Genomic DNA, 20,841 nt, shown 5'->3' with positions numbered 1-20,841 from the left:
TTTTTGTAGACAAGTCTTTCTTTGAATTTTATCAAAAGTTTCAGAGTTTTCTAAATCTATAACAAAAACAATTTAAAAGCAATAACTTTAAGTCGAATTTGTCTTCCACCAATTAGGGTGTTGTTTGTTATTGCTACAAAAAAATCTTTTAGCCTCATAGTTCCTTCCTTCTGGAACTTTGATTGTATATATTTAGACCTTTTGGTGGTCATTTTCTCTTCTTAATTTTTAGTCACACACAAAGACATATACACACACATATATATGTATATTCTGGATAATCTTTTGATAGTTATATGTTTACAAATTTCTGCTGATCTATTGCTTATCTTTTTTCACTTTGTAGAGTATCTTGTTTTATATATATTGTATTTATTTTAATGGAAGTAATTTTGATCAATCTTTATGTTTGCTTTTAAATTTTCTTTTCAATATAAATTTAAAAATTATTTCCTACTCCAAGGTTTTAAAGATATGGTATGATGTCTTCTAAAAGATTTTAGGTTTTCTTTTCATGTCTATGTATTCAATCAACGTGAAATACAATTTTGTCTAAGGGGAAATGTAGGAATCTTTTTGCATATTACTAACAAATTATTTCATCACATATTCTTTTCTCCAGTGATCTGCAGTGTTATCCCTATTTTACATTATGTTTTCAAATATGGGATTCCTCTTATTTCCTTAGAAAAGTCTTCCCATCAGAGGAAAGAAATTCTCCACCTAGGAAGACTTTATGGTGTCCAGAAAAATTCAAAAGGGAGGAAAAGTCAACATTATGATTTTATTAAGACTAGTGGTTACTAAATTGGCCCTTCTAGATGTTCTTTGAATTTATTTCTAATTTTGTAAAGGAGGAAGTTTGGGGAGATGGTCAAGTGGTGAGCTTCGGAGGAACAGATGTTGACCATTTTGTTTGTAGCACCCGCCAAGGTTACCAAGCTTATGAAAAATAAGTCGCTCATGAGAAAGATCTCTTGGACCAGTCTTTCCCTGTCACTTTCCAACTAGTAAGGTCACCCTCTGGGTGAACAATTTTCAGTGTCTTCTTGATAGAAATGGAGGGATTTAAACTCCAAATTTCTACTAAACTCCGGTATCTTGAGCTCAAGTCATGCATCTGTTCTATTTTTAAAAAATATTTTTAGTTGTAGATGGACACAATATCTTTATTGTATTTACTTATTTTTTATGTGATGCTGAGGATCAAACCCAGTGCCTCACCCTGGCTAGGCAAGTGCACTACCACTGAGCTACAACCCCAGCCCCCATGCCTCTGCTCTTAAGAGGAAAGTTTCCTTCTCCAGCCCTCCTTGACTGAGTGGACAGCTACAGGAAAGAAACTGGAAGGCCTTTGTTGGTACTCTCCCCTATATTGAGCCACATTCACAGCCAGAAACTGTTTCAAAGGCTTGGTCGACACTTGGAAACAACTGGTGGTTGTGGATGATGCCCTTCGTCCTCCAGCTTTCCTGACCACATAATAGCCAGCCTAGTCAGGGTCTGAACTGACCTTAGTGATCAGGTACTCTGAACCTGTAAATGTTGCCTTTGTATTTAATCTGTTTTTTTTTTTTTTTTCTTTCTTCTTATTGCAAGAAAGGGCTAACACAGAATTCTCACTCTGCCCACTGACCCTCTTCAGAGACTCAAAGAGCATTTTAGATTGTGTCTATACAGTTCCAAAGAATTAGTTTTAGAAACTTTTTGAAGAATGTTCCAAAGGGAAGAATAGTAGAGTGAATCTGACCTAACTTTCCTATGTACGTATATGGATGTGCTACATTGAATTTCACCATTATGTATATCTACAAGAGACTAATTAAAAAAAGAACTATAAGTAAATAGCAGTAAGATCAGTAGAGAGTAGAGAGACAGGAATGGAGGAGGGAGGAGGGGAGGGAAGGGGGAAGTACTGGGGACTAAATTAGAGCAAATTATATTCCACACTTTTACAATGATGTCAAAATGAATCCTAAAGTTATATAGAACTGAAAAGAACCAATAAAATAAAAAATACAGAATATTCCATTTAACTTTCTATTTATCAAATTGACCCTTGATCTTAGTAGCCTCTTATAAATGCACAATGTGATTGAAATCTTTGTTTTTAATTTTCTTGATAAGAAACATTCCCCCACATTCTCTTCCTGTTTTTCGAAAGCCCCCTCTTTGTCTTCTCCAGACTATATTCCAGAGTCAAAAATGAGCATATTACTTTAGTTCTTTTTCTCCATCAGAAGGACCCAGAACCACATATCAAAAAATCACACACACACACACACACACACACACACACACCATCTGAACACAAAAATGCGTTTGGGTCTTGGAAGCCTCCCATGGAAACTTTCTTTGCTGTTTACTCCATGTCCACCAATCATCTACCTTCATATTCCATGATATTCCGTGTAGGGAATAGCTGTAGCAGCACACTGCAGAGCTGGCTCAGGACTACACAGAACCATAGCGCCAATGGAAATTAAGCCTTTGATGTTAATGTCACCTCTCTACCTTATATAATTTTCTTCTTTGGCTGCCCCAGGTCAGCAAAGCCATCTGAAAGCAGTGCTCTGCAGAAGAAGACCATAGGACCAGGAGGCATGAGCAGATGACCAGCTGGTCATCTCAGTCAAGTCGAGTTTTCCATCAGTAAAGATCAGGGATCACAAACTTAGATGCCAAAAGGAACTAGTCATTTAGGTTAAATAAGGTAAGTGGATCTGGCGGATCCTGTGATAAGCGTGGGAGTTTGTTGTTCCTCTAAAATGCCAACCCTAAAAGGAGCACTTAGTTAAGATTGTTGCCATGAGGATGAGGGCCCCCAGTTTCCAGGTCTTCTGAGTTTTCTAGAGATACCAACTACATGCATTTTTTAAAAAGGAGCTATCTCAATATCTTGGTATTGGCAACTAATACAAAAACTCAGAAATTAAACTTTCTGTGTTACTAGTAAAATATGTCTCAATTCCTGGGTCACCAGTTGTAACCTCTAGACTAAATGGTATTTAAAGTCTCTTCCAGCACTGAAATTCTACACTTTAACTATCCAAATGTTCTAAATTGAAGAAAGAACTTGTGTTTGAATATGAGAAAAATTTTCCTGGCATCCAATTCTTATATTTTGAAACAGGTGACCAATGTGAATTGTGAAATGTCCTTCAAGTGATCTTGAAGAATAAAAGACACCTCCTCCTGTCTGCAATTAGTTATTAGTAGTTGTTTGGGGGCAAGGCGGGGGATGTTCCCTTGTAATTCTTCTCAGTTGGGATATTGTGCAAAATGGTATTTTATGAGTTTTGTTTCAAATGTCCTCAGATTCTTTCAAGAGAAAAAGGAGGTGGTAGATAGGTTTCTAATTCCCAGGCCCTCTCCCCACTCAATTCCTGGAACTACCCTGGGGGACTCAGTAAACTGAAATTTAAAGTTTCAGTTTGTAGCTTCCCCTCTAAGATTTAGATTAGGTTTCATAACTTGGAACTGAGTTCAGGCAGTAGTTGGAGTGTGGCTGAAAACGTCTATAGCTCTGCTTGTCAGCATGCTAATGAAAACCAGAGAGGGCAATAAATAAAGGTGGAGATGAGTGAGAGCAAAGAGAGGAGACTTTAACCTCGCCTCGATTTCACTGTAATTCTTCCCTTAAGAAAATTGATCACAATGACCCTGATCCATTTTCTTATGGATTAGAAACACCTAGGAAACCCACAAACATCTTTTATACATGATATGTGCTCAAGCCCAGAGTCAGCAGTTCAACAAGCAGAGAAAATTTAGTGTAGTTACTGATTGTATCAGGATAAATATGAAGTTTCTGATTCCAAAGTAACCGCAGTAAAGTAAACACACCACCACCCTTACAAAGAGACAGAAGATAGAGGCAAGAAAACAAAATAGAACACAGATGTATTTGGTTATTAATGAAACCTATTGCAACAGCACCGTGCGTATTCATGGAGGAAAAGGAGGTGAACTGAAGCCCAGAGAAGCCAAGTTGAGTGAATGATCCACTTTCATGTTTAAATGAATAACATGGGTCATTGATAGTGAACCCAAGGGAAGACAGGTCTGTCTGAGATCGTATTTTTCTCCAGTACCATTATTATCACCCAGTCTTTAAGTGCTAATCCATATACCTGTTAAGATGGAGAAGGGACAGAAATATCTAATTGAATACTGTCTATGATGGCCATGGTTTAGAGATATTATGAAGTGTCCCCTCAAAGCTCATGTGTGAGACAATGCAAGAATGTTCAGAGGTGCAAATGATTGGGTTATGAGAGTCTTAACCTAATGAGTGCATTAATCCACTGATGGATTAACTGGGTAGTAACTGTGGACAGGTAGGAGGTGGCTGGAGAAAGTCGCTCACTGCCTTTGTTTTCTGTTTTGTCCTTGGTGAGCAGACATCTCTGTCTCTGCTTGCTGGTGGTCATATCCTAAGCTGCTCTGCTCCTCCACACCCTCTGATTATGATGCTCTGCCTCACCTTGGGCACAAAGCAATGGAACTGGCTGTCTATGGATTGAGACCTCTGAAACTGTGAGCCCCAAATAAAACTTTCCTCCTCTAAAACTGTTCTTGTCAAGTCTTTAGGTTGCAGCAACAAAAAAGCCGACTAAAATGCCATGTGTCGTCTTGTCTTTCCAGCATCCAATTCTTGTTTCTTATGATACCGGCTTGAGTTTTCTTTGGGGCACAACTCCTCCAGTGCTGGGTGCGGCTTAAGTGGGCCTCTCCAGCAGCTGGCGACACAACCAAAGCCTGGACCCAAGGAGAGGCAAAACCTGCTCTCTGAAGAATTTGAATCTTGAGAGATGTGACCAGAAGTCCAACAATCATCCCAAGAGAGACAGTGAGTGTGTCCCCTCATGCTGTTCTGGGACCTCACCTTTTCTGAGGTCTGATAGTTTATCTTCTGTGACTTGTAGAACTGTCCCAAAGCCTGCAAATAGATTCTGCTTTACACCAACGTTAACCAGAGTCACCTCTGTTGCTTACACTTCAAGAAACTTAAGAAAGTATTCTAGATATCTTCCCTGTGATTTCACCAAATGAAATCTGATGGTGAGAAGACAGACTGAGAATCCAGAAAAAAATGATCAGAATTAACTAGTTAATTTGGTAAGGTTGCTGTATACAAATTCAATATATAAAAATCAATTGTATTTCTATTTATCAGCAATAAATAATTAAGAATAAAATTTAAAAATATACCATTTATAAGAGCGTCAAAGATGCCAAATACTGGGGATAAATCTACAAGTGAATGTATATGTATATAATCTCTACATAAATATCTATAAAACATCATTGAGATGACTTAAAGCAGACCCACATAAGAGGGTTGTTGTCTTATGTCATTAAATTTGGGGGCAACTATAGATTTCTGAAATAAAATCTCAGAACTGATGATGACACCGTAGTACAAGTTCATTTGCAAATAGGAAAATGAGGTTAGACGGATAGAACAGGCTATTGGAGTTAGTAGAGAACGATCTCCAGTAGCCTTTTACTACCAGTCTAAGCATCCCTGTAGTTGGGGTAGACCTATACTTTGTATCTCCCAGGGCCAATGCTTATACAATACTGGCCTTTGCCTGACTCTGCCATTTTCTTAGAGCATTCTACTAACCATGGAAAGATCAACAGGCTGGGTTTACTATCTGTGAGATTCCTGGCCTGAATTAAACATATAAATTCATGTTGATTTTCAAGGTTGGCAATTTGCTATATCTCAATTTGAAAGCAGCAGGTCTTTGCTGGGAGACTCCCTCAGTACCCCAGTTCAAGGGACCCATGCAAACAAAGGGCATCTTTTTGTTGCATTTTTCTAGTGTCTGGTCATAGACATGTGTCAATGCCACTTCCCTTCCTTCTAGAAAAACCAGACTTTAGTAACCAAGTTCAGACTGAGAACTACAGAATTCTATCCCACCCCCACCCTTGATTTTCCCTGTGCTCTTTTTTCCTCTCTTCCATGGGTTATTTTTTCCAACTTGGGAGACAAGGAGAATGTGTATCCCAGGTAAAGTGAGGAGGGAAGGGGGAGGAACTATGGCACAGACACATCAAAAGAGCCCTTTGTGCTCAGGGCACATTATTCCTGGATTCCAATCAAGTGCCCCAAAACCCAACCAAGCTTTTCAGACAGCACAGAAACCAGTCATGCAAGCCTCTTGGGCTCTGCTTTTTTAAAGCTTTATAGGGTACACTGAATTATTTGGTTGGGTCTTTTCAACCGTGTGACATTTGGGTTTTCAATGGCACAAATGGAGTTGATCATTAATTATTTGGATGCTTTAATTAAAAAAAAAACTCACTGTGGATTTATGAGGGTCTGCTGGGGGGCAAGGACAAGGAGGCCTTTAGTGATTCTCTCATTTGAATGAGAGTGAGGGTTGGGAGGGTCTAGAAAGGGAGGCTATAGAATCATCTTCCAGGAAGATCTTAAACCCAAGTTAGGTTTTATTTGATGGAGGATGGGCTTACAATGGAGAAAATGGAAAGGGACACAAGAGAATAGAATTCTGGGACCTGTCAAATGCACTAGGGGGCAGGGCATTAAATAAAAATCAATGGTGTAGCAGGGAGCCATCAGGAGTTCCGGAATCAATACCTTTCGTGTCACACTACTAAGTCCTCTGGGTTGGGATGGGGGAAGGATTGGCTTTAGGAACATTGGATTATTTGAAACCAGAGAGGGTCCCTGGGGAGGGGAGTCTGTGAGTGGAATGTTGAATGCCCAGAGGGACAGGATGGATGTCTTCCTATTTCAGAACAGTGAGCCTGGGAAGGTAGACCATCCATGTTCATCCTTTCCGGGGCATTTTGCAAGTTCAGTCTTCTTTTGTAACTTGGATGTGTATCCCTCTTGATTCACACACGCACTCTACTTCCTGACATTCTGAAAAACCCTGGCACTCCCAGAGTCTGCCTTTCCACAAAGGTCAATCTCAATGACAAGGGATCTTGGGTAGGGTGGGAAAACTTGGGAAAGGAAGGAAACTCTTCTCTAGAGACATGAGGGATGCCCATTCATGCAGCCTCAGGAATCCAGGGACCTTAGGAAAAAGACTCAGCATATTTAAAGAATATTTATGAAAATCACTTAACCTTGACATCAGGATGTACAGTCAGGCCATATGCTAAAAAACAAAGCAAAGCAGAACAAAACAAAACAAAAACAAAACAGTGATTTGTGTGCACATTTTTGCTGATTTGCCCACTTGGATTAAAAAAAAAACACACGAAAACCTTGCTTCTAGTTAGAATAATTCAATATGGAAAATAAAAATAACTAAAAAATTTGGATGACCCTGTTGTCTCTCCTAAAACTGCACAAAATTGCTTTAAGAATTATTTCTATGGTGCCATTTGACAGGACAGAACTATTTACTTCATTTCACAAGGGAGAGAAACTGAGTCTGAAGGAACTTAGACAACATGCTGAGAGTCATAAGCGATCAGTGGACTGAAATTTTAGTCTCCTGGAAAAACACATTTCCAATAAAAGATCTTGCAAACTTATCCACAGGGTTATAGCACAGGACTCCTCAGATGGTGCTCCAGAGCACTCACAAGAGAGTTACTGTTCTTCCTTAGAGACACGTTCCTTCAAAGACCAGCCTGTATGCATCCAATTTAGAGATGAGGAAAATGGAATTCACCCCAATGCTTGTAGCGAGTCCATCTGGAATGTTTGGTAGTGTTTGCTTTGTCCAAAGTTAAGGGCTGGAGATGTCAAGAAAAACTCTGGAGATAAACCTGCTCCAGTGATTAGACAAAGGAATGATGGAATTAGAGACTAGGAACCATGATGTTTAGTCAACATGAAAGCAGCAGCAAGTTTTTGGGTCCCCTCCCAGCCTCAGGAGATGATGTTTTGAAGGTGGGAGTTCAAAGCTGGAAGGGAAGAGATGGATCACAGCTTTTACTCCAGCAGGCAGAGAGGGCAGTGAATCATTATCTCAGGACTGCTGTCTACCTCAGTTAGAGAAGACACAGGGACCCCACCAGTGGGTTTAAGCAGGTTAAAGTATGCCATTGTAACTAGGCTCGTCTTGATTTTCTCTGTAACAAGAAGCAAGGGCCCTCTTTTGGTGGGAAGCTTGTAGGGAAAGGAGATTGGTTCCAGTTTTCATTCCAACATATATGGATAACAGCTAGTCACATACTTATATTTGTACCTAAACTCAAGATGCTACAGTAGGATAAAGTTTGATCATCTTACTTCAAAGTTAGGACTTACAGATTTCAACAAACTTTAGGGCTGTCTGCTGATGAAAGAAGATATGTTATTTAAGAGGCATTTTGGGGGATCAAACCCTGAACCAGAGTAAATGCATCTGATGTTCCTTTACCTGGGACGTTCTTTCCTCTCATATTTACCTAACACACTTGTGTTCTTCATTCCCATCTTACCTCAGTTCCTTAGAGATGCCTTTCTGTCCTCCTTACTCTAAACTAGATCTTTATGTAAGGTGGAGCAAAGCATTCTCCATTTTTCCTTTATACCACTTGTTACATTAAAAAAAAGAAAAAGAAAAAAGAAAAATGGTGATCAACTATTTAATCCTTTCTTTCACTAGATAGTAAGGCTCTTGAAGATAAGGACCATGCTCACATGATTTCCAGTGATAGACAATAGCTGTTGAAGACATAGCTCAACAGGAAAGCCCAATCTTAGATTAGGTACTCTGAATACCTGGTGCCCTAGCCTTTAAGAGACTCAGTTCCATCATCTGTAAGTAATGAGGTTGGAATGAATGATCTCTAAGGCTCTTTTCAACAATATCTCTCTATAGTGCATTGTGACCCACTTGTAGTTCAGTCCTCCTTTGGCAGCTCCTTCAGCTCCTTAATTCACCCCTCAAATAATTGGCACTCTCCAGCACATTAACGATAAGAGGATGTTTTACTATTGATTCCACAGTTCCTTGGACAAAATTGCAGCTCACAACTCCGTAAACTTCATTTCCCAAATTCCCATTTGTCATTTCTTCCCTTATTTCCTTTTTTGGCTCTCTGCTGCTTCCTCTTTCCCTTGGGACTCTCTCTCCTCTCTGCAGCCTCCAAACATTCTCTATTTTAGTGAGAACAATTTAGGACTTTCACAAATACCCTTCCCTATTCAGTTGCCTTGGGGTATACAGTTGTTGCTGCTCCGACATCCAGTGAGCTGACTGGATCAGCTCAAATTCATTGTGAATCTCTCTCTGAATTCACTATGACATGTTGGTAGCTTGAAACCAGCCATGGTAAAAGTATTTACACCATGGAAATTGGCAAATGCTACAGATCAGAATATTTGTCTCTTGGAGAAATAATTGTTACCATTGACCAACATATCACAGCATAAGCTCCTCCTCCAGTCAGGTTAGGACCTAGTTTAGGAAGTGGTTGAACCAAATGGCCTGTCTTCATTAAACATCATCAGGCAGACTTGTCAGAGCTGAGAAAGGTACATAAAAAATTGGAAGTTGTATTGATCACTTTTCAAACAAACACAACCTATGCCAGGTGAGTCAAGTGAGGGACCTTAATAAGAAACTTGTAGGTATTGATAGAGCTACAGGGGGCACATGGGTGAAGTGAGCCATAGGTCATCAGGAAGCCTCTATTCCCTCTAGGGCTGGACTGGCCAAGAGAGGAGGCGGTGTTACCAGAGTTTAGGAACTGGGACTGTAGAGGGACAAACTTCCTAGTGGAGTGGAACCCTAGAAGAGACTAAGCTGCTGCTGCTGTGTCTCCAACAACATAAGGAATGAGAAAAATATAGTGATTTTTTTTTTCCTTCAGTGTTACGCTGAAACTTAATCAGAAGCCAATAGGCGTTTAGGAAACGTAGCGGGCAGAGGTCAGTCCCTCTGATGCAGCACTGCACAGAACAAGGGTTGGACTGAATCTGACAACAAACAGGTAAGTCTCCATCTTAAAACTGGACATCTAATACCTTCAAGGCTGCCACCATATCATGCTGATTTCCTAAAGTCCCAGAACCAAGCATTATTCTATGTACCTAAATACTTCCCTTGAGTCTGACTCCTGGATTCATTCTACAGTCAAGAATGATTAAATTTCAAAAATTAAGTTGCTGACAATTTTGCTGTAGGTTCATAAAGTTGTTCCCAAGAACAGGGGACCATCTTGTTTTGTAGACATATAGACACTTTTCCATCTTTTATTCATGGGACGAAAATAGTAATGGCTAGACATATTCTTTCTTTTTTCTTGTCCTCTCTTTATTTGTGTGTTTATTATTTCTTGAGAATCTAGGTACTATACTAGATTGCCAAAAATGTTTTGGGATTTGCTATCAGAGAGATTCCCAGTAGAATGGGAAGCAGCTGACCATAGTGCAGTTAGGCAGGCACAGGCAATGTAGGATTCACAGACTAACCTTAAAGGTATAAAGATGCTGTTTCTTGGTTTGCTTCTGTCTAGGCTTGCTGCAGAGTCAGATCAGAGCAACCAGGGCTCTCTCTAGCAGCTTCAGTGCTGCCCCACACACACACTTGGACACTTTTGGGGTTAATTCTGTCTTTACTTATGTAAGATCCATCTTTCCCTAGGGTTATCCCCACATGTACTTTTCAGTAAATACTGATGTCCTTCAGTGTCTGCAGTGAGCTGGTTCCAGGAATTCCTATGGATACACAAATCTGTGGATGCTTGAGTATCTTATATATTTGCATGTACACACAATCTGAGCATATTCTCCAACATACTTTAAATCATCTCTGGATTACTTCTAATACCTAATACAAGTGCTCTGTAAATAGTTATTATATGTATTTTTTAGGGAATCATGATAAAAAAGCAAGTCTATACATGTTCAGTACAAATGCAATTAAACAGAAATTTCCATCCACTGCTGTTTGAACTCATGGATTTGGAGCCCGTGGGCATGGAAGCCTGGCTGCACCTGCCTATTTGGCTCTCTGCTCATCTTCCCATAGGGGGTTAGTTTTAGCATTTTGTAATAACTCCAGGGTCTAATACACATCAGCAGATGTCAGAAGATTTCTTCCTTGTCTGGAATGTGAGTCTCCATTTCAAGCCTAGGTGGACCTAGCAGTGTTTTAGAGAGTGGTGTGTTTACACCAACACCCTCTTAACACTGTGCTGTAGCATGTTGGTTCAGAGTCTCAAGGGGTGCCAGAATTACTCAACACTTTCCCTTCACCTCAAATCTTCAGTCTGTGCTCTTCTAGGGAATCCAACGTGGAGAGCAAGAGATGAAGTGGGTAAGAGTGAGAATGTAAGAATGAGAACGTGCATGGCATGTGATGAGGGTCTGCAGGAGGCATGGTGGAGAGAATCTGGGAGAGACAGTGAAGAGAGGAGGAAGGGGAGCACTGGGGACGGAGGAGGGAGAGAGACAGAGAGAGAAAGAGACTCATTCTTGCTGCCATGAGCAGCAGTGGCACATACTGGTGAGAAAGGATTTATCTAGGAAGGATTCTGAGTCAGCCCCTCTGTGTGCTGCTCCGGGGGCCACCCTTGTGCTGTGTAACACGGTGCAGTTCAGCTTTGTTATTTGGAAATGCTTTGACTTGTAGAGATGGGATTCCAAAAGACCCAACTCAGGTCACAGGGATCCTATATTCCAGCAGATTTGAATTATAATGTTCAAATTATGAAGAGTCATGAGTCCCTAGAGAAGTAGCATGCATGCAAGTATAGACAGAACCCTAGAGGTTAGACAGGGTTCTGGGGCTGCTCCTGGTGTGGTGCCTTTCTCTCCTTGTGCATTTGAGCAAGTCACTTATTGTCTGTTAGCCAGTTTCCTCATCTGCATGCAGCAGTGATGATAATCCTGGCCTACTACACGGGTTTATTGTGAGACTCACTTAAATTCTGTCTGGTGAAAGCATTTTATAAATTGGAAGGTGTTTCAACTATGCAAGGAATTATTATTTAAATGACATTTCTTGGTAGGGTTCAGCTGCTTTCCACAAAGTGAGGGTCAGATTACTAGTGCCACCCTCCTTGATGAAATAGTCCCAACTTGCATCTTTCAGTTTTCCTTTTACTAAATAGGAAATTAAACCCTCTTCACTTACAAGTGAAAATTGCTACAAGGTGTATCTAACTTAGAAATGCCTAAAATATTCCATTCAACTTGGTTCAAATTGTCCACGTGTGGAGGAGGAAGCCATAAAGGACTTCTCCAGAAGGAGGTGTGTGCCCCAAGCCTTGTGTGCTGCAGGCTTCAGGCCACCAGACTTTCCAAAGAACAGCAGGAAGAGGGCTCTTTAGGTTTCCATGGGTGTGTTCTGCAGCCTGGTGGGTGAGCATTTGTGTATGCGTGTGTCTCCGCGTGCTGGTGCATTTATGAGAGGATGTGGTGGTGGCTGAAAGCAGGTGGTTTCCGGTGCCAACACACTGCTTGCTTTTTAGAAAGAGTGGAGTTTTCCTTGGCTCCACAGCCAGATGCTTTATCTGTTTTCATTTTAAAGATATGTTTCCAAAGCAACATTTCCTGAAATCTTTTGGCTGCATCCAGGTATGAGATTCATAATTGCAAGTCCAGGGAGAAGGTGAGCTGCCAGGAAGAAGTTTCCAGTGGGTGGGCCGTCCAAAGGAATGCCAGTTGGGGTCTTGCCAGGAAGTGGAGAAGAAGCCAACAGCAAGGACCCTTCATAGGAAAGGTTCTCACTCCAGTTCTGACTGGAAATTCGTGTTCTAATAACTTTAGTTTGAATGATCAGACTGGATTCTTCTAATTGAGGATGGAATATTGAATTTTAAGTTTAACAAACTAACAATATTTGAAATGAGTACTTTCTCAGGATGAGCTTTTTGTTAACTGTTTGCAATTTCTCCCTATGTTTAGTGGCACCATGTGTCATCTTGATCTTTTCTGTTCACTTGGGTAAATAACTTGCATACTCTGCCAGAATTTGAGCTCTGAGCGCTTGTCAAACTTATCCCTAAGCTCTCCAGTGTCTTACAGTGCTAGCCCTCAGCTTGTACTTAATACATGTTGGTTGCATAAATAAATAATGAAAACATACAGATATTAACTCTAAAGATAACTTTTCCATCCCCCACTTTGTATATCCTCAGTTGTTGAGAACTTCTTGACTCTGTCTAGCTCCTGGTTTTGTTATTCCCACATTTATGGTCACTTTTCCCTGTTCAAGGCCTGTTCTAGGTGACGGGACTTACCTTGCTGAACTCCAGTTTGAGTTGAAATGACCTCAGGGTAGTTAGTATATTGCATTTCCCTCTCAGGCTCTTCCATCTGACCTAAATTCAAAACAACAGGGTTTGTTTTTTCCCAGTTCCCTGTTTTTTCCCCTTCTATGGCCCCAGAAGACTTCACTAGGCTTTGTGGATATAAGTTACAGAGGGACAATTCTTTTCTTAACTTGAGGAAAAACTTCTAACAGAGCTGCCTAACAATGAATCAGATTCAAGAAGCAATGAATTCCCTGCCACTGGAGATTCTCAAGGACCGATGCAACTAACTTGGTGGGTTGTGGAAGGGGCTTCTACCTTGAGTAACAGAGAGTACCACACTGCTATGATCCTTCAGAATTTGAGGTGAACCATGGTCCATGAATTTCCATCTCTGATGGGGGTTCTAGTAATCAGGCATCTGGTTAGCTATTGTTACCTCTCTCCAAATATCAGTGAAGCTCTATGTCTCTTTTCTAACAGATCTGAATTTGCTAAGTATAACCTAGTGGATAGCAGAGAGGCTCAATCCCCCTGCTCTCAGGTCAATGATGACAGCTCAGGGGGCTGTGCTGACAGGGTGGCAGCCTGTTGGTTCCACACTCACCATCCATGATCACCTTAGTTCTTTTTCTTCTTGCATATCCTAAACCACAGACATTTTGTTCTAATTCTTCCTCTTACTGTGATTCCCACCAGTCTTTCTTCCCTTCTTTGTTCTCTCCTAATGGTTCTAGAATATGACTCCCTTCTCTTCCATGAAATAGACTTTTCTAGGGCCATGCTTTTCATAATATGGAACACTGGGACTTAAGTAGTGAGACAAAAGTCTCTGGGGAAAGTTTCTTTCCCTTCCTTTCTTCTAGTAGCTGGACTGATGAAATCCCATAGGGGCTTATTAAAATGTGACTACTACTCCACTCCCAACCAGGAGTTAGTGACCCAAATAGTAGCTAAATTGTGAATGTGAAATATCTATACTAAGATATGCCTGGGTGTGGAAGACAGGAAGAAAGAGGGAGGAGTCAGGATCTCACCACAGGGCAGAGAAGGGCGCTATGTGTGTGGTGGGGTGGGGAGGCACAGGTCTGTACACTATTCCAGTTGGAAGGGGCCTTGAAGGTCTAGTCTCAAAGCCTTAAGAGGAATAGATATAATCAAAGCCATAGGTGTAAAAATATTCTTCCATCCTTCCTTAATTTTCCCCTAGGAGTCTCTGAGTGTTTTTGTATAGGGGCTTTTCTGGGGTGGAGTGGATTTCCCCAAGTTGGAAAATTGGGATAGATGTTGATCACTGCTATTTTGCAAAAGAAACATCACAGAACTGTACCTCATCCACTGAAGCCAAGTCAGGACTCACTGGTGCCCCTTCATGGTTTGTGTATTCTAGAAAAGATGAATAACAATTTCCTTTTGCACAGGAAACACAAAAGGATGCTTTTGGATTTCTACCTATGGAGGGTGAATCATATATTACACATCTTCTCTGACCCTCATTTTCAACATTTTTACCCATGGAATACCTAGTACAAGGTAGGTATCCCCAGATGCTTGCAAAGGAGGATGAAATTTTACCTATTTCATTTGTGGGATTTTTTTAAATCTCATAATAGGATTTCACAGACAAATGGCCAATGTTAGAATCATTTACTGTCCTTTAAAAGAGTTTGAAACAGTAGCCAGGTGTCTTTCTCTGGGGCTAAGGTCCTGAACAGCCATATTACTTCTGAGCAGCACAGAGGCACAAAATGGTGCTGTAATCCATTTATCCTATGGGGGAGATTGTCAATGTATTTTTTTCAACACTTTCAAAATCCCAGTTGTTTATAGTAACTGGAGATGGCAGAACCTGGCTGAAGTGGGAAGGCTGAGTTTTATCTAACCTCTAATTTACTTCTCCTCTCAAGTTTGTCCAAGTTCCTGAGACGCCTTTCCCGTGTAAGTTAAACCAGTTTGTCAAGGGAAATATAAATTAAGAGCTCTGTTTCTGAGTTAAATGGAAACTTGGGCTAGGGAAGCAGATTTTTGCTATGCTCCTCAGATCTCCAATATAATATAAGAATTGGAGTCAGTGTGGGACTTAGACTTGATGGATTCTAGAGGAATACTAAACTCTAAGAATGTGGGAGTAATGTAGAGCCCGAAGCCCAGACTCTGACTGATCAGTGCTCTTAATAATCAGGTTGGAAATTCCATGGCATTATTGAAAGAGGAAAGTTTCTTCACTTTTAGACAAAATGAGTTGTGAAACCATCCATATTCTCTAATTTGATTCCCAGATGGATCAGCCAAAGACCATGCCCAAACTAACAACTGTGACGCCATGGTCATCCCCATGTTTATTGTAGAAAGGCAGCTAAGCTTCTAGTACTGCCTGAGCTGTCCAATTATGGATCTCTGGATTGTATGACTTGGAAGACATACAATTAAGGAATAACTCTGGCAAAACTGGGTTTGTAAAACTGGTGTGGAGCCAATGAGAAGTAACACAAGTCTCCTTCTATTTCTTTTTGCTGGCCTAGAAATAATGATTGCGGGCTTAAAGCCTTTACTGTGAAAGGCAAAGGCAATTGGAAATCCTGTTCTTTAATGGACACTCACAGGGCACTAAATTCCACCTTTCCAGACTTCCCCAGTCTGCTGACCCTTAAATCAGTATTTCTCACAGAACTTCATAATGGTTACCTCATATGCCTCACAAAACATTGAAAAGATTTGATAAGAAAAGATAATGTGTTAACAGCCTGAAAACTGCTATCCTACTTAGTTAAATTATGAGGAGCCACTACAGTAAATAGGCAGATAATTCAAGGAAGAACCAATGGCAGAGTGTTTCTCAAGAATAGTTAGCAGATGACTGCTATTTAAAGCACAGTGGAGGGTAAAAAGGAGATCTAGGATTGTGCTTTCTAAATCCTCTGGATCAGATTTGCAGGGGTTGGGTCCCAGCAGTCTGCATTTTAAGCAAACTATTATTGTAGATTGGATGACATCATTTGCACATGTATGTATTATGGTTTTTAAATACACTAGGTGCTGTTGGAATTAATAAATCATATTCAAGAAGGTTCTGAATTTGTACAGCTTGGAGTTCTGATGTATTCTCTTAATCACAAGGTAGTTTATGAAATTGCTTGGTTTTAAAAAATGTTATTCACACTTAGAAAAAGTTGGGGGCCATGCTGTAGATGAATAAGTGTTCAAGATGTAAATCACTGTTAGAATCTTTCTGGAATCATAGATGGATTCAACTTTCAGACACTTAATGGGAGCCTCCCATGAAAGGGACACAGGTTCTCAGAATTGTCCAGCTATTGACAGGGCCTGGGCTCCAGCACAGGTCTTAAGACTCTGGGTCCAATTTCTTCTAACTTATGTATCTTCTGGAAGAGATGAGACTAGAAGTGATCTGACCTTATAGGGAGGAGGGATGAAGGAAAGTAGTAGCGAAAGGACTTCACAAGTAGGGAACTTGAGCTGGAGACATTTAGATTTACAGTGTATGAATGTTTTATGAAGACTAGCTTGTCCTGTGGGTATATTCTGCATATTACGATGGGAGTCCTGGGTTATGCTGGAACTAATGGGGTTGGAGGAAGCCTGGGGCTAGCAGGAGCAGTTAGCTTGAGTGACCTGGGGCCGGGGGCATTGCGACTTGTGATGAGGTAGAAGTTGGCCCCTCGTTGCTTTGTGAGGCCACTCTGACTCGTGCCTTTCCCTGTCTGGGTGCCAAGTTGTAAGATTAGCAATTCTGGGGCAGGACTTGCTCTTTGGAAACGGGCAACTCTCTGGTGTCACAATGCCACCACACCCTCCACCTTTTGATCTTGATGTTGACCACCCAGCCTGATCATGCTACCTTATACTCCTGGGACAATTATGTGAATTGACCTCCACAGCAGAGGGCTGGGAATTCTTCGTGGGCAGTCCTCCCGAGATTACTGCAGGGTAGGTCTCGCCAGTCCTGGGATCTGGGACCTCATGGGAGAATCAGGGCCCTCTTAGCTCTATTGCTATTCCAGTTTATTGAACACATAGGTGTGTCACAGATTCAGCAGAAACAAGTTCATAGAAACCAAGTTTTTATACTAAGGTTAATTATTTCATTGTTTCCTAGGAGCTGAAAATTTACAATTTTCAGTAGTCATCATCTCAATCTATGAGTATCAGAAGCATCTCACCTTCTTTTTATATATTTATAAACCTAGTTTATAAAACTCCTTAGAGGAGTTTAAGATATTAATTGTTTATTTTGCTTCAATAGTTTATCTACCCTCTAGTATTGATGTGTGCATGAGGGGGCATACACCCTCCTCCCCGCCAGTCAGTGTTCTTGGGACAAGGTAGGCCCAGGTCGTCAGGAGAATAGAAATGAAAGGCTGTTTGTAGCCTTGGTCTTTAAAGCCCATGACAGATGAGAGCAAGAAAGGACTCAAAATAAATAAATAAATAAATGAATAAATAAATAAATAAATAAGCAAGCTAAGCCAAAAAGAAGCCTAGAAGAACAACCCTAGAAAATACTCCCTCACATAGAAGTGGAGAAGAAAATGAAATGGGCAAAGGATGAGACTTTACCTTTGGTGGGTACTAGAAAGAGGGACCCTGCTTTTTTTATGCCACCTGCTGAGACTCCCATGCCCCTGGCAGGGTGCAGACATCAGAATGGAATGGAAACCCTGGGCCTTAACAGGCAGGTAGCAGGAACAAAAGATGTTGAGTAGCAACTCACTTGGATTGATGGCCGCTAATGACCAATTGCTCCAAGGAAGCTCAAAGGACCCTCATGTGACTTCATAGCTGAGGTCCATATGGGCTTTAGTCCTGTGTCTTGGGGAAGATGAAGGATTCTTGAAAGAATTGAGTTCTGATTCCACCAGAATAGCATCTCAAACTATGAATTTAGTTGTTACCACTCTCCTCTTTCCCACCTACCATTGTTTGATATTTCCCCACCTATCATTATTTCCTGTATAGCTGGCACATGCTGTAATAGGAGAGTTTTCTGAGTTGTAGCAAGCTGGTGGCCACAGTCACCCCATCCGTTTGCAATAGACAGCTGTGATGGCAAAGGAGCACCATCTATACAGAGGCCAGCCTGCATGGTCACTTGGGGGCCTTGGGTTCCTTGTTCAGCAAACTTTAGAGCTAGGGTCAAGAAATGGGCCGGCCAATGCTCTCTGAGCCACACCATTTCCACTTAAATCTACGTGATTTGGGAAAATGTGAGTTAGGACAGACGAGAAAGAGAGAAATATAATATTTGAATATTTCTAGGCTCACTCATTCTGGAGTAAAATACTCAGACCCACAAATGAACATTTACTTTAATCCTTTTGTCTTTAATTTGATTCCTCTGATATGTTCCCTCTGAAACACTTTCAGAGGTGGGGAAGGGGAACCAATTTATGCCTTCATAGAGTGGACATCCTTCTCAGAAGTCTAGGAAATCTCTTACAGATTTCAAAGGCATCTTAACCTTTTCTGACATTTAAAAGCAAACAGAAACTCTGCCAGATAAAAGTGAGCTGAAAATAATGGTCAAGTTGATGTCCAACTGGAAGGAGCCTGGTTCTTCCAAATTCCTTCCCATTTGCGCACTGTATTGTGCGCACACACACACACACACACACACACACAAACACAAACACACACACACACACACACACACACACAGAATTGCTCAGCCACCGCAGACAGAATGAGCTCAGGGCAAATTATCAACAGAACATGGTTCAGATAATATTTTATGCCTTTCTCTATTATTAAGGTTTTAAGGGTGGGTTTCAAAACTGGGAGGATTAGAGCTGAGCAGTTGGGAAACACACAGCTGAGCACACACTCTCTTCCTCTTTCTCTCATTGACTCTCTCTCTCTCCCCTCCCTCGCCTTCTCTTTAACAAGTTAGCAGCATGTGGCTTGCCCTTGTTCCAGCAGCGATTATTAAAATAAAAAACACCTTTGGCCATAAACACAAGTGAAAATTGAAACACGCTCATGAAATTTTATTATTTTTTGCTTCAATAACTTCACCCTACATGGAGTACTTTATTGGCCTCAGGAGGTCTTTGGGTTAGGAATGAAAAAGCACAGGGGTGGGCGATCCTGAATGATCAGGGTTGGGAGGCAGCTGGGGGTTGCTATGCGTGCATCTTGGCCTGGGGCCTGTGAGCTACTCAAGTGTGCAGGTTTGCACACATGCGCTGCTGGAGGCCAGGTCTCTACCCCACCTCCTGCCTTTGGGTCATAATAAGGGAGTTGGGTGCTGAGCTGGTTTAAAGCCAGCCCGCCCCTTTGCTGGCTTGCAGGACCTGTGTTCAGGTCATTTGGCTGATTCTATAGAGTTCCTGGAGCTTTGCTTTGACTTCAGGCACTTTTGCCCCTCCCTGGAATCTCCTGCATCCCCCAACTCAGAATGAAGGGGTGGGAGTGGAAGGGCAGATCTTAAGGAGCCAAAGAAAAGAGAGTAGAGAGAGAGGCCTCCAGTCATATAGGGTGGTCCAATCGAAGTCACTGACTTCCGAAAAGAGAGAATCCGCAGTGTTATATGATGGTGGTTGAAAAAAAGACTTGAAAGACAGAATTTGGGTCTTTGTGTGAGAAATAAATATTCATAAAAGAGAAATAAATATCCATATTAGCTTTTTTATTTTTCATTGTTCCAGTCATTTGCAGCTATGAGTAGTCCCAAGTATATAGTCAACCATTTGACAGCGTATGCTGTCTCTCTCAGAGGTGAAATACAAGGTTTGGGGATATGCTCTCCTAGACTGCAGTGATAATTCTGCTCTGGGACATTCTTGGTGACCTAGGCTCTGTAGAGATCATTACTGTAGCGTTCCTGGAATGTGGTCCCCCTTGTCATCATGGCTCAAGATGGTGCTGTCTATATTAAGGGAGCAGATGGAGAAAGGGAGATAAAGAAGAGGGCAAAGGAGTATGTCATCTGTCTCCAAAGGGAGGTCGCAGGGGCTGCTGATGTATGTATCCCATCAGCAAGAAATTAGTCCCTTGGCCATCCTATTCTAAAGAGGCTGGGAATATCAATCTTTTTAATGAATAGCATTCTAGTCAGCTAAAAAGAGAGAAGAGATCTCAAAGACAATGAGCAGACTCTGCCACAGCCATTAACAGGAGTCCAAGCCTTGCCTGTCTTGTTGGTCTGTATTGGTTTAATCACTGTTCTTTCCGTTGTTCCATGAGTCCACGTCTTCATAGGAAATCTGGACTCATCATTTCCGGGTTGGTTCATTTTATCTCTGTGACTTTTGCTCAACAGCCTTCCTCGATGCTTTCCCATGGATTCTTGTTCTCTGTCCCATCAAAATTGTCCTTGAGTCAACTTTATGCAAAACTTGCCAGCTTCACTCTAGAATCAGAACTCGGGTTGGAACTAATAAAGAGAGAAAGAGACTGAGTCTATTAACCCCTGTTGTAACTTTATCGGAATTTTTGAAAATTAAGAATCTGGGCACACAGGCATTTGCCACATGGCTTGCCTCGCACTTATCAATGTGAAGTAAACTTAACCAACTTCCCAAAGCCTTCCTAGGGATGGGCTGGGACCAGAATATCCTTTGGATGCTATCTGGCTCAAGAACTGTGGCTTTTGTTCTCCCTGTGGAGCTGCATGATTTTAGTCCCTCATCCTGAGCA

At 41.2% G+C, this 20,841-nt stretch overlaps 1 protein-coding gene across 2 annotated transcripts in view; it reads left to right on the top strand.

Moving 5' to 3' along the window:
- Positions 1 to 977: 977 nt before the first annotated feature.
- LOC306656938 (uncharacterized protein) overlaps positions 978 to 20,841 on the top strand; it is a 112,174-nt gene continuing 92,310 nt past the window's right edge. The window contains exons 1-5 of one of the 2 annotated variants that reach the window (XR_013762677.1): positions 978 to 1,525; positions 2,546 to 2,713; positions 4,648 to 4,852; positions 9,799 to 9,918; positions 14,607 to 14,718. The gene's annotated coding sequence lies outside the window, so the exon portion shown is untranslated. The remainder of the gene's footprint in view (positions 1,526 to 2,545; positions 2,714 to 4,647; positions 4,853 to 9,798; positions 9,919 to 14,606; positions 14,719 to 20,841) is intronic. The other variant, XR_013762676.1, reaches the window with a different exon arrangement.

The sequence above is a fragment of the Sciurus vulgaris genome, assembly GCF_902686455.1.
Source record: "Sciurus vulgaris genome assembly, chromosome: 3".
NCBI classification, from domain to species: domain Eukaryota; kingdom Metazoa; phylum Chordata; class Mammalia; order Rodentia; family Sciuridae; genus Sciurus; species Sciurus vulgaris.
Note: the sequence above shows the minus strand (reverse complement) of the source record. Positions and strands in the feature narration are given on the sequence as shown.